General features: G+C 44.5%; 1 protein-coding gene across 1 annotated transcript in view; it reads left to right on the forward strand.

Annotated features, from left to right (window-relative positions):
* NELL1 (neural EGFL like 1) overlaps positions 1–9,975 on the forward strand; it is a 759,185-nt gene that overhangs the window by 427,636 nt on the left and 321,574 nt on the right. The gene's annotated exons all lie outside the window — the stretch shown is intronic.

The following is a 9,975-nucleotide window of genomic DNA, read 5'->3' on the forward strand; positions in this document are numbered from 1 at the left end:
AAATAGAATTTCCATTCTTCTGCAAACTAATGGGAAAAACATAATGCCTTGATAAACACATTTGCTTCTTCTCTCCTCTACTGATGTTTCACAGCCATATACTGTGGGTTTTCGAAGGGTGTGGGGCTTGGCATCTCTGCAGTTATAAACTATGGTCATTATTAATTTGCAGATTAAGTACTGCCCGGACTGAATGTGTGACTAAACTAGCATTCTTCTTGGATTACCAGAGATTTCCTAAGGGCATAGTTTACAATGAACCTTTTCCCTGGGATGAATATATCAGTGGATCTTCCTGAAGTAATTCACTTATGAGCTTATTTTTCCCCTTTAGCTCCTTGCTGTGCTTATCAATTTGTGTGGCATGCAGTACTAGTAAAACAGCTGAGCTTTTCTGGCTGGAATCTTGAAAAACGTTGCTTTCATTCATAGTAATTATTTTAACCCTGATTTATAAATATTGTCAATTTGTCCCAGATTGTGAGATCCATTTCCATTTTAATAACTTATTTTATGCCAGGGCAAGTAGCAGGCAGTTAGCTGCAAGGTTCTTTGGTATAATTTTGTAGATGAAATCTGTAGCCAGGATCTAGGAAGATAGTTGAAATATAGCAAATGGTGCAGTGAGGACAACCCGAATGGAAATTGACTGAAGCTAAAGTCAAAGCATAACACTGTGCTCAAGGTATACAGAAGAAAGCAAGCACTGGGAAACAGGGAGTGGCATGAGACTTGTGACAGCATATAGTATCTGGACTAGGGGTGTGCAAAAAATAAAAATAAAATTCGACCCATTTGGATTCGGCCGAATCGGGCAGAATCAATTTTGGCTGGCAGTAAGACTCCCACATGTCAGTTTTGTCAGCCGATTGGGGAGTCTTTGGGCCTGCCGAATGTCAATTTCAGACCCATTATATCCTATGGGCCATTGAAGTCAATGGGGAAAACATAGGGTATATTCTGGGGGCTGGAGGGGAGGGGGATGGAGGGAAAGACTCCACACTCACAGGGCAGCTGCTGAAGCCTCTCCCCAAGATACCAACCAAGTTTCAAAAGCATTGGACCAGGGGGTCCAATTCTACGGACCCTCAAACAGGTTTCCCCTATCCCCTCCATTGTTCTCTATGGTGGGGGAAAAGTTACTTTTTCTCACCATAGAGGACAATGGAGGGGATAGGGGCAACCGGTTTGGGGCCCCGTAGAATTGGACCCCCTAGTCCAATGTTCTTCAAACTTGGTTGGTATCTTGGGGAGAGGCTCCAGCAGCTACCCTGAGAGTTTGGAGCTTCTCCCTCAAACCCCCTCCCATCCAGCCCCCAGAATATACCCTATGTTTTCGCCATTGACTTCAATGGCCCATAGGATATAAATGGGCCACATTCGGCGGCAATTCGGCGGCAAGCCGATTCGGATCAGAGAATCTGAATAGGCCTGCAGCAGCCCAAAAGGGGTCCGAATGGGCCATTTTTTGGGGGTGCATTCGGTTCGAACGAACCGAATGCACATCCCTAATCTGGACTGAGAGTTGTGCCTCAACACAGACCTGGTTATCAATGGTAGGCTTGTCTTCCTTGGATGGCCATGGCTGGGGAGAACAAGACAGACTGACAAGAAAGTGCAAGCCCTATGCTAGTGATGACAAGACTTGGTCGTTCAAGTGGGTAAATAGCTATATTAGCGTAAGCATTATCTCAAGCAGTAGCTTGAGACCGTGCACACTTGAAGAAGCTCAATATTCATTATCTGCTTTAAATGCCATGTTTATTGACTGACGTATGACTTCAAGTCAGAGCCCTATTTTCAGACAGTGTTTACTGGCATGCTGCCATTAAGGTCAGGAGAGTTATGCCCATTGACACAAATAACTGCCATTGTATGTCTTTCAGTTTCGGACAAGATCTGCTTTTTTTGTACAGGAAGGCCTCTTTGCATGAGTGGACACTGTCAAATGATCTGCTTGTGTCTTGATAAGCGTGCCTTCATTTATGTGCTGTTAAGGCTGTCTCTGATAGCAAGTCCATAATAGCAAAGCTATGATAGTTATTTCCTACAGTGAGAACAAAGTTGGATTCCTACAGTTAGAACAAAGTTGGATCCCAGTCACCTTTAAGACCAAAAAAGATTAATTCTGGGTATCTGATGAATTCTGGGTATCTGCTGAGGTATGCATGCACATGAAAAGCTTATACCCAGGATTAAACTTTGTTGGTCTTAGTGCCTCTGGACTCAGACTTTGTCTATGGCTTTTGACCAACACAGCTACCTACCTGAATCTATCTTCCTGCAGTTAGTTGTCTTGTGAAAAGGCTGCTTGAATTGGCTTTATGCTGTTTTAGATGCAAAGGGAATATAACCTGGTTTGAACGCTGTTTTCCACTTACTGCTGTAATATGGAACAAAATATCATGAAATAAAAAGCTACCAACATGCATATTAATTAAGTACCTTGAAACCATCAAAAGAATAGTATCATGTACCATGCCAGACTAAACTGTGATGCAGTGAACCTCACCAAAAAGCCTTAGCTAAAGTGACTCCTTGTCATTATAGCAAACTGGCTTATGCAGACGGAAGTTAGTGATATGTGAAGGATCATTATGTTGTGTCAAATTTCATTTTAAACACCATAAGTATACCTTTTTATAAGAAAAGCAAACTACTTCACCATCTTAGGGAAAGACATAAATCATGTGTTTTTCATCTCAAAAGACCACAAGAAGACAAGCTCTAATATTTCAAATGCGACAAGCAATCTATGCACATGAATCACAATTTGAGTTCCGTAACAGCCAAACTGATGTATACCCACTGTATGGTTTATGGATAGTACTGTAACAATGTTAAATAGAAGTATGGAGCCTTTTGTGTTGGACATCCAATCTTGTACATTTTTACAGAGAAATGAAGTCCGTATCAGTAGCTCTCATCCTTTGACCTGAACATATCTTAGCAAAATTATTTTGCTGAATGCAAGCCACTTACCAATGCTTTAGGAAATGGCACAATAAAGTTGAAGGAGAGGAGCATGTGAAAACTAAAACCAAAAGCTGAAAATCATGTTATCAGTGGGGCTTACTCCTGGGTTGCAGCCTTACTTTACCATTTTGCAGCCTTTGGATTTTCCTCTTGCCCTCTACATATTTGCATAATCCAAAGCGTTCCATGGAAACTTTAGCGAAAAATTCTTAATGCTACCAATACCTAGGAAAGTTTTATTTTGTACTGAGATAAAATGCCAGTTGAGTTGTTGCCTTAAGCTTTTCAGTAGCCACATTTATTTATTATGGGTATAGTCTTGTTTTGTGCAAGCAATAGACAAACATTGCACCTTGTCAGATGATTTTTTTTAACTAGTTCTGCCTTTTTCTTTTAAAAAGATAGTAAATGGAGCAGTGCATGAACAAATACTGACAGCCAAGTATGTCACAGTTCTAGAGCAATTTGGTTTGATGGAGCTTTTCTTTGTTTTTTGACCGTTTTTACACATTCTTCAAGAGAATCATAATCAGAATAGCAAAGATAAATGGCCTGGATAGCTCAGGTATTTTTAATGGAATAGAGACTTTTGCCTCCAAGCTATCATTTCAGATTCAGTCTAGGCCACTTACTGATCAAGAGTAACCTGTCAGTTGACAGCTGCTTGGTAGTGAATTCAAAGAGATTTCATTAGTGGTCATAGCTACTTGGTTATTGGATAGCATAATGGATGTCCATCACATAGATGGATTTTTTAAAAAATTACTGATAGTGTGATTTCTATTCCAAAAACAGGTACAGGATCACATAAAAGCACACAGCCCTCTTTTTCCACCTACAAGTACATAATGGGAGAACAAATTGTGAACAGTTCTGGCGTCCTTGCTTTCCCTGTTCAGTTTCACTTGTTACTGTTAAATTATCTGAGGCCTTGTCTTCTGGGAATGGTCAATATTACTGAATTTGTAACAGGGCTGTATTTCTTAAGTCTCAAACTGATATAATTACTTAATTAGGAATAATAAAACAGAGACTGGTGGAGACATTTCATGTAAACTGTATATATAACTAAAGCCACCCACAGTTCGAAAATAAACCATTTCTACCCCAGAAACCATCTATATTATGATAGACAAGAAGGGGGACCTGCGATACTTGCGGGGGGGAGGAGCTCCACGTGTAGGAGGAGGAAGCAGCCGCAGGTAAGCCTTCCCCCCTGGCACCAACAGCAAGGCCTGTGCGGCTCTCACCGGGTCCGCCAAGCCTTCTCCCCGCCAGCACCAACGGCGAGGTCCACACGGCTCCCAGCCACCAGGCCCTCTAAGCCTTCTCCCCCGCCCCCCGGCACCAATGGCGAGGCCCGCGCGGCTCCCGCTGGGTCCGCCAAGCCTTCTCCCCCCTGCACCAATGGTGAGGTCTGTGCGGCTCCCGCCGGGCCTGCCAAGCCTTCTCCCCCACCCCCCAGCACCAACGGCAAGGCCCGCATGGCTCCCAGCCACTGGGCCCGCTAAGCCTTATCCCCGCCCCCCGGCACCAATGGCGAGGCCCACGCGGCTCCCAGCTATTGGGTCTGCCAAGCTTTCTCCCTCCCTCCCCTGCAGCAGTGGCGAGGCCTGAGCAGTCGGCCCACCAAGCCTTCTCCCCCCCAGTGGTGGTTATGGTGGTGGTGAGGCAGTTCTCAGAGCATTCTCTGCACATGCACAGGGAACACTCTTTTACTTTTGGGGGGATTTAAGTATTTCCCCCTATAGTTTTTTTTATAGATTTTGGATTTTTCTGCACATGTGGGGATTGCCCCCAAAATGCAGGAAAATCTCTCAGCCCTCCAGGTGCCCCCAATGTGCAGATTTAGATATCTGCACACAGAGGGCGCCTTGGCTATTAGTATATAGGTTGTCTTTAGGTAAATTCTGAAGCGGGGGTTCTTAAATTTAATCATCTACTGTCCTTATCTGCCCCAATGTAACTAAAATAAAATAGAGACAGATGGGCCGCATGACAAAAGTCACTTTCATCCATGGCCTAGGAAGGGAGGGAAGAAGATCAAACAAAAATTGAGGAAGTATGCTTTAAGACGCCTTTGGGAAAGGGGGCTGACAGAAGCACATAACATGTAGAAGATATAAATAGTTTTACAGAGCAAAAAAAACCCTGCAAATAATTTGACAGCTTACACCTCTTCTGTCACTAATTAGGGGTGAGTTGTTAAATTTTTACTGTTCTGTGACTGCAGCCAGTGAGGCCTTGCATGCATAGAACAGTCATCACAGTCATCACAGATTAGGCACCAAAGGGAGTGTTTCACACCTTGCCCACAATACTCAGAAGTGAACGGCCTTACAGTCTGCTAACAAAAACAAGTTAAGAGAAATAAGATGTCCTTATCAAGTGATATACATTGAGTTGTGTAGAAGGCCTAATTCCCCCCCCCCTCTTCTGTAGTTAGGGTTGCCAGCTCTGGGTTGGGAAATGCCTGGATTTTGGAGATGGAACCTGGGGAGGGCGGGGGTTGGGAAGCGGAGGGACCTCAACAGGCTACAGTGCCATAGAGTCCACCCTTCAGAGCAGCCATTTTCTCCAGGGGAACTGATATTTGCCATCTGGAGATCAAATGTAATAGCAGGAATCACAAACGATTCCTATGAGAAGGAAAAATGGGAGGAGCCTAAATAAGATGGCTCCATAAACAGCTTCCTAAAGACCTGAGAAATAAAAAAGACTCATTTAAAAAGTGGAAGGAGGGTCTTATAACCAAGGATGAATATAAACAAATAACCAGTGCTTGTAGAGAGAGAGTTAGGAAAGCTAAAGCTCAGTATGAGTGTCAGCTTGCTGCCATAAAGGCTGGTGTGGAGGGGGAAGGGATTCCTTCTAATGTAACTTTCACTTTCTTGCTGTCTAGCTGATGCTCCCTTATCTGTGTGGCTTATGTGTTCCTAGCTGTAACATCATCCTCTGGGAATGAAGGGCCGTTTGATTCTGGCGGGCCCCACTTCTTACCTTATTTGGCTCTCTGCCACCCTGTGCCCTCCTTTGAACCCTGTATATCTGTCTACAGCACGCTTTTTGCTTTAGTCTTAACACAGATCCTGTAGTAGTGACATTCTGCCAATACTGTTCAATAAACTTTCCTTCTAAAGAAGCAAGTCGTTGATTCTGATTGTTGCAGGAGTCTAACAATGAGCTTAAGCTGGTGAGAGATGCTAAAAACAACATAAAAGGGTTCAAAGTAAGAAAAAGAGCAAGGACATGGTAGGCCCATTGCGGGGTCAGGAAAGTGTAATTGTAGCAGGGGGTGAAGAGAGGGCAGAACTGCTCATTAATTCCTTATTTTCCTCAGTCTTCTCTTGCAAAGGAAACAGTGCTCAACATGGCAAAAACAAACACATGATGAGGGAAGGGAGTTGCAGCCTAGGATCGGCATAGGGGTACTACTTAAACACCTAGTTTCTTTAAATGAAACTAAGTCTTCGGGGCCAGATGAACTGCATCCAAAAGTACAAAAAGAACTTGTGCATGTAATTTCTGAGCCTCTGTCCAGTATTTTTGAGAATTCTTGGAGAACGGGTGGGGTGCCAGAAGATTGGGCAAATGTTGTCCCCATCTTCAAGAAGGGGGAAAAGGAGGATCTGGATAACTACCTGTCAGCTTGATGTCACCTGAGAAAGTTTTAGAACAAATAATCAAATAGACAGAACAAATTTAGAGTCCAGTGGCACCTTTAAAACCAACAAAGTTTTATTCAAGGTATGAGCTTTTGTGTGCCTGCACACTTTTTCAAATATATTGGAAGGAAGGTAAGGTTCAAACTTATGGTTGCGATGAACAGCAAATTAATATGTAACTTGATGAAGATGTTTTAAGATATACAACACAACATGAAATAACAAGCTGAGGTTATAAGTTCAACAGTTGCAAAGCAATAAATATGTCAAAATAAGACAGATTTTCCATTCACTCCTCTCAAGCATGGAGCTTGTTATTTCATTTTGTGTTGTATATCTGAAAACATCTTCATCAAGTTACATGTTAATTTGCTGTTCACCCCAACCATAAGTTTGAACCTTACCTTCCTTCCAATGTATTTGAAAAAGTGTGCGTGCACACGAAAGCTCATACCTCAAATAAAACTTGGTTGGTCTTAAAGGTGCCACTTAACTCTAAATTTGTTCTACTGCTTCAGACCAACACAGCTGACCACCTGGATCCATCAAACAGGAAGTCCTTGAGCATTTAGAAAGGACGGCTGTGATTACTAAGAGCCACCATGGGTTTCTCAAGAACAAGTAATGCCAGACTAACCTTATCTTTTTTTTTTTTGAGAAAGTTACTACCTTGCTGGATTAGGGGAGTGCTGTAGATCTTGATAAGGTTCCACATAATAGTCTTGTTGACAAATTGGTAAAATGTGGTTTGGATCCTATGACTGCTAGGTGGATCTGTAACTGGTTGACAGATTGCACCCAAAGAGTGCTTGTTAATGGTTCCAAATCCTCTGGGAGAGGAGTGACAAGTGGAGTGCCTCAAGGATCTGTCCTGGGACCTATTTTGTTGAACATCTTTATCAATTATTTGGGTGAAGGAATAGAGGGAACGCTTATTAAATTTGCAGCTGATACTAAATTAGGAGGGTAGCAAATATGGTAGCAGACAGAGTCAGGATACAGGATGATCTTGACAGGCTGGAAAATTGGGCTAAAACAAATAAAATGAATTTCAATGGGTTCGGCATTTAGGTAGGAAAAATCAAATGCATAATTATAGGATGGGGGAGACTTGTCTTGGCAGTAGTATGTGTGAAAAGTACCTAGGGGTCTTAGTAGACCATACACTGAACATGAGTTAGCAGTGTGATGTGGTAGCTAAAAAGGCAATTACAATTTTGGGCTGTATCAATGGAGGTATAAGGTAAAGGTAAAGGTTTCCCTTGCTCAAAAGCCAGTCGAATCCGACTCTAGGGTTGCGGTGCTCATCTCCGTTTCCAAGCCGAAGAGTCAGCGCTGTCCGAAGACGTTTCCATGGTCATGTGGCCGGCATGACTAAACACCAAGGCGCACGGAACGCTGTTACCTTCCCACCGAAGTGCTCCCTATTTATCTACTTGCAATGTCTTGCTTTCGAACTGCTAGGTTGGCAGGAGCTGGAACTAGAGACGGGAGCTCACTCCATCATGCGGCACACTCGGGTCTCGAACTGCTGAACTACCGACTTTCCACAGCCTGCAGTTCAGCGTCTTAACCACTTGAGCCACCGCAGCTCCTCAATGGAAGTATAGTGTCCAGATTATGCAAAGTGATGGTATCGCTTTACTGTGCTGTGGTTAGACCTCACCTAGAGTATTGTGTTCAGTTTTGGGCACCACAATTTAAGAAGGATACAGGTAAATAGAATACTGGATATAGACAAGCTGGAACATGTCCAGAGGAAGGCAACAAAGATGGATACTAAGTCCTAGGAGGAAAGGTTGAAGGAGCTGGGTCTGTTTAGCGTGGAGAGGAGATGACTGAGAGATGATATAATAACCATCTTCAAGTACTTGAAGGGCTGTCAAATAAAGGATGGTGCAGAGTTGTTTTCGGGTTGCCCCAGAAGATCAGACCAGAACCAACGGGTTGAAATTAAATCAGAAGAGTTTTTGGCTAATCATTAGGAAGAACTTCCTGACAGTTAGAGCTGTTCCTCAGTGGAACAGGCTTCCTTGGGAGGTGGTGGGCTCTCCTTCTTTGGAGGTTTTCAGAGGCTAGATGGGCATCTAACAGCAATGCACCTTCTTAACCGGCTGTGGCACATTGCTCTCCTGTATCTTCAAAGACAAAATGCTCTTCTTTGTGAATATAGTAATGAGTTTGATGAATCCTTCTACTTGTTTTTAGAGAGGAAGTTTGGCCCATGCAGTGAAACTCAACTGCCAGTCACTTCTTTATAAGGGCAAACTCTTCAGTTCCACAGTCAAATTACAACATGGTTAATAACAAACCAACTGGCTATTCCATAGGGCTGCCAACCTCCAGTGATTATGGCTGAAGATCTCCAGCTATTATAATTGATCTCCAGGTGACAGATATCAGTTCACTTGGAGAAAATAGCTACTTTGGAAGGTGGAGTCTATGGCATTATACAACATTGCAGTTCCTCCCATCTACAAACCCTGTAATACTTAATATTACTTAAATACTTAAATCTCTCCAAAAGTAAAAGAGTGTCCCCTGCACATGCACAGAGAACGCTCTGGCCATTGGGGGGGGGGAAGGCTCAGCAGGTCCAGGAACTGGAAGCCTCTCAGGTCTCACCGCTGGTGCCTGGTGGGGGGGAGCAGGAGAAGGCTCGGCAGGCCCGGCGGCTGGGAGCCGCACAGACTTCGCTGCTGATGCGGGGGGGAAGGATTGGTGGGCCCAGTGGCTGGGAACCACGTGGGCCTCGCCTTCAGTGTCGGGGGTTGGAGGAGAAATGGCAGGCTCGGGGTGGGCCCAGGCCTCGCCATCAGTGCAGGTCAGGCGGGGGAGAAGGATTGGCGGGCCTGGCGGCTGGGAACTGCGTGGGCCTCGCCTTCAGTGCCGAGGGTTGGAGGAGAAATGGCAGGCTTGGGGTGGGGGAGAAGGGGAGAAGGCTCACCTGCGGCTGCTTCTTCCTCCTCCTCCTGGAGCTCCTGCTGCTTCAGCGGGGGAGCCGCGGGGAATACTCCCCGCTGCGAATATCGCAGGCTGACCTTGTTGTTGTTGTTCAGTTGCACAGTCTTCGCGAACCCATGGACCAGATCTCGCCAGGCCCTCCTGTCTTCCACCGTCCTCTGAAGTTGGCTCAACTTCATGTTCGTTGCATCTATGACACTGTCTAACCATCTCGTCCTTTGCCGTCCCCGTCTTCTTTGACCTTCAATCTTTCCCATCAACAGGGTCTTCTTCTCCAGGGAGTGCCCCCTTCTCATTGGGTGGCCAAGGTATCTGAGCTTCGGCTTCGGTATCTGGCCTTCCAGGGAACAGTCAGGGTTGATTTCTTTGA

This window comes from Gekko japonicus, unplaced genomic scaffold, assembly GCF_001447785.1.
Source record: "Gekko japonicus isolate JY-2015 unplaced genomic scaffold, Gekko_japonicus_V1.1 scaffold397, whole genome shotgun sequence".
In the NCBI taxonomy this organism is placed as follows: Eukaryota; Metazoa; Chordata; class Lepidosauria; order Squamata; family Gekkonidae; genus Gekko; species Gekko japonicus.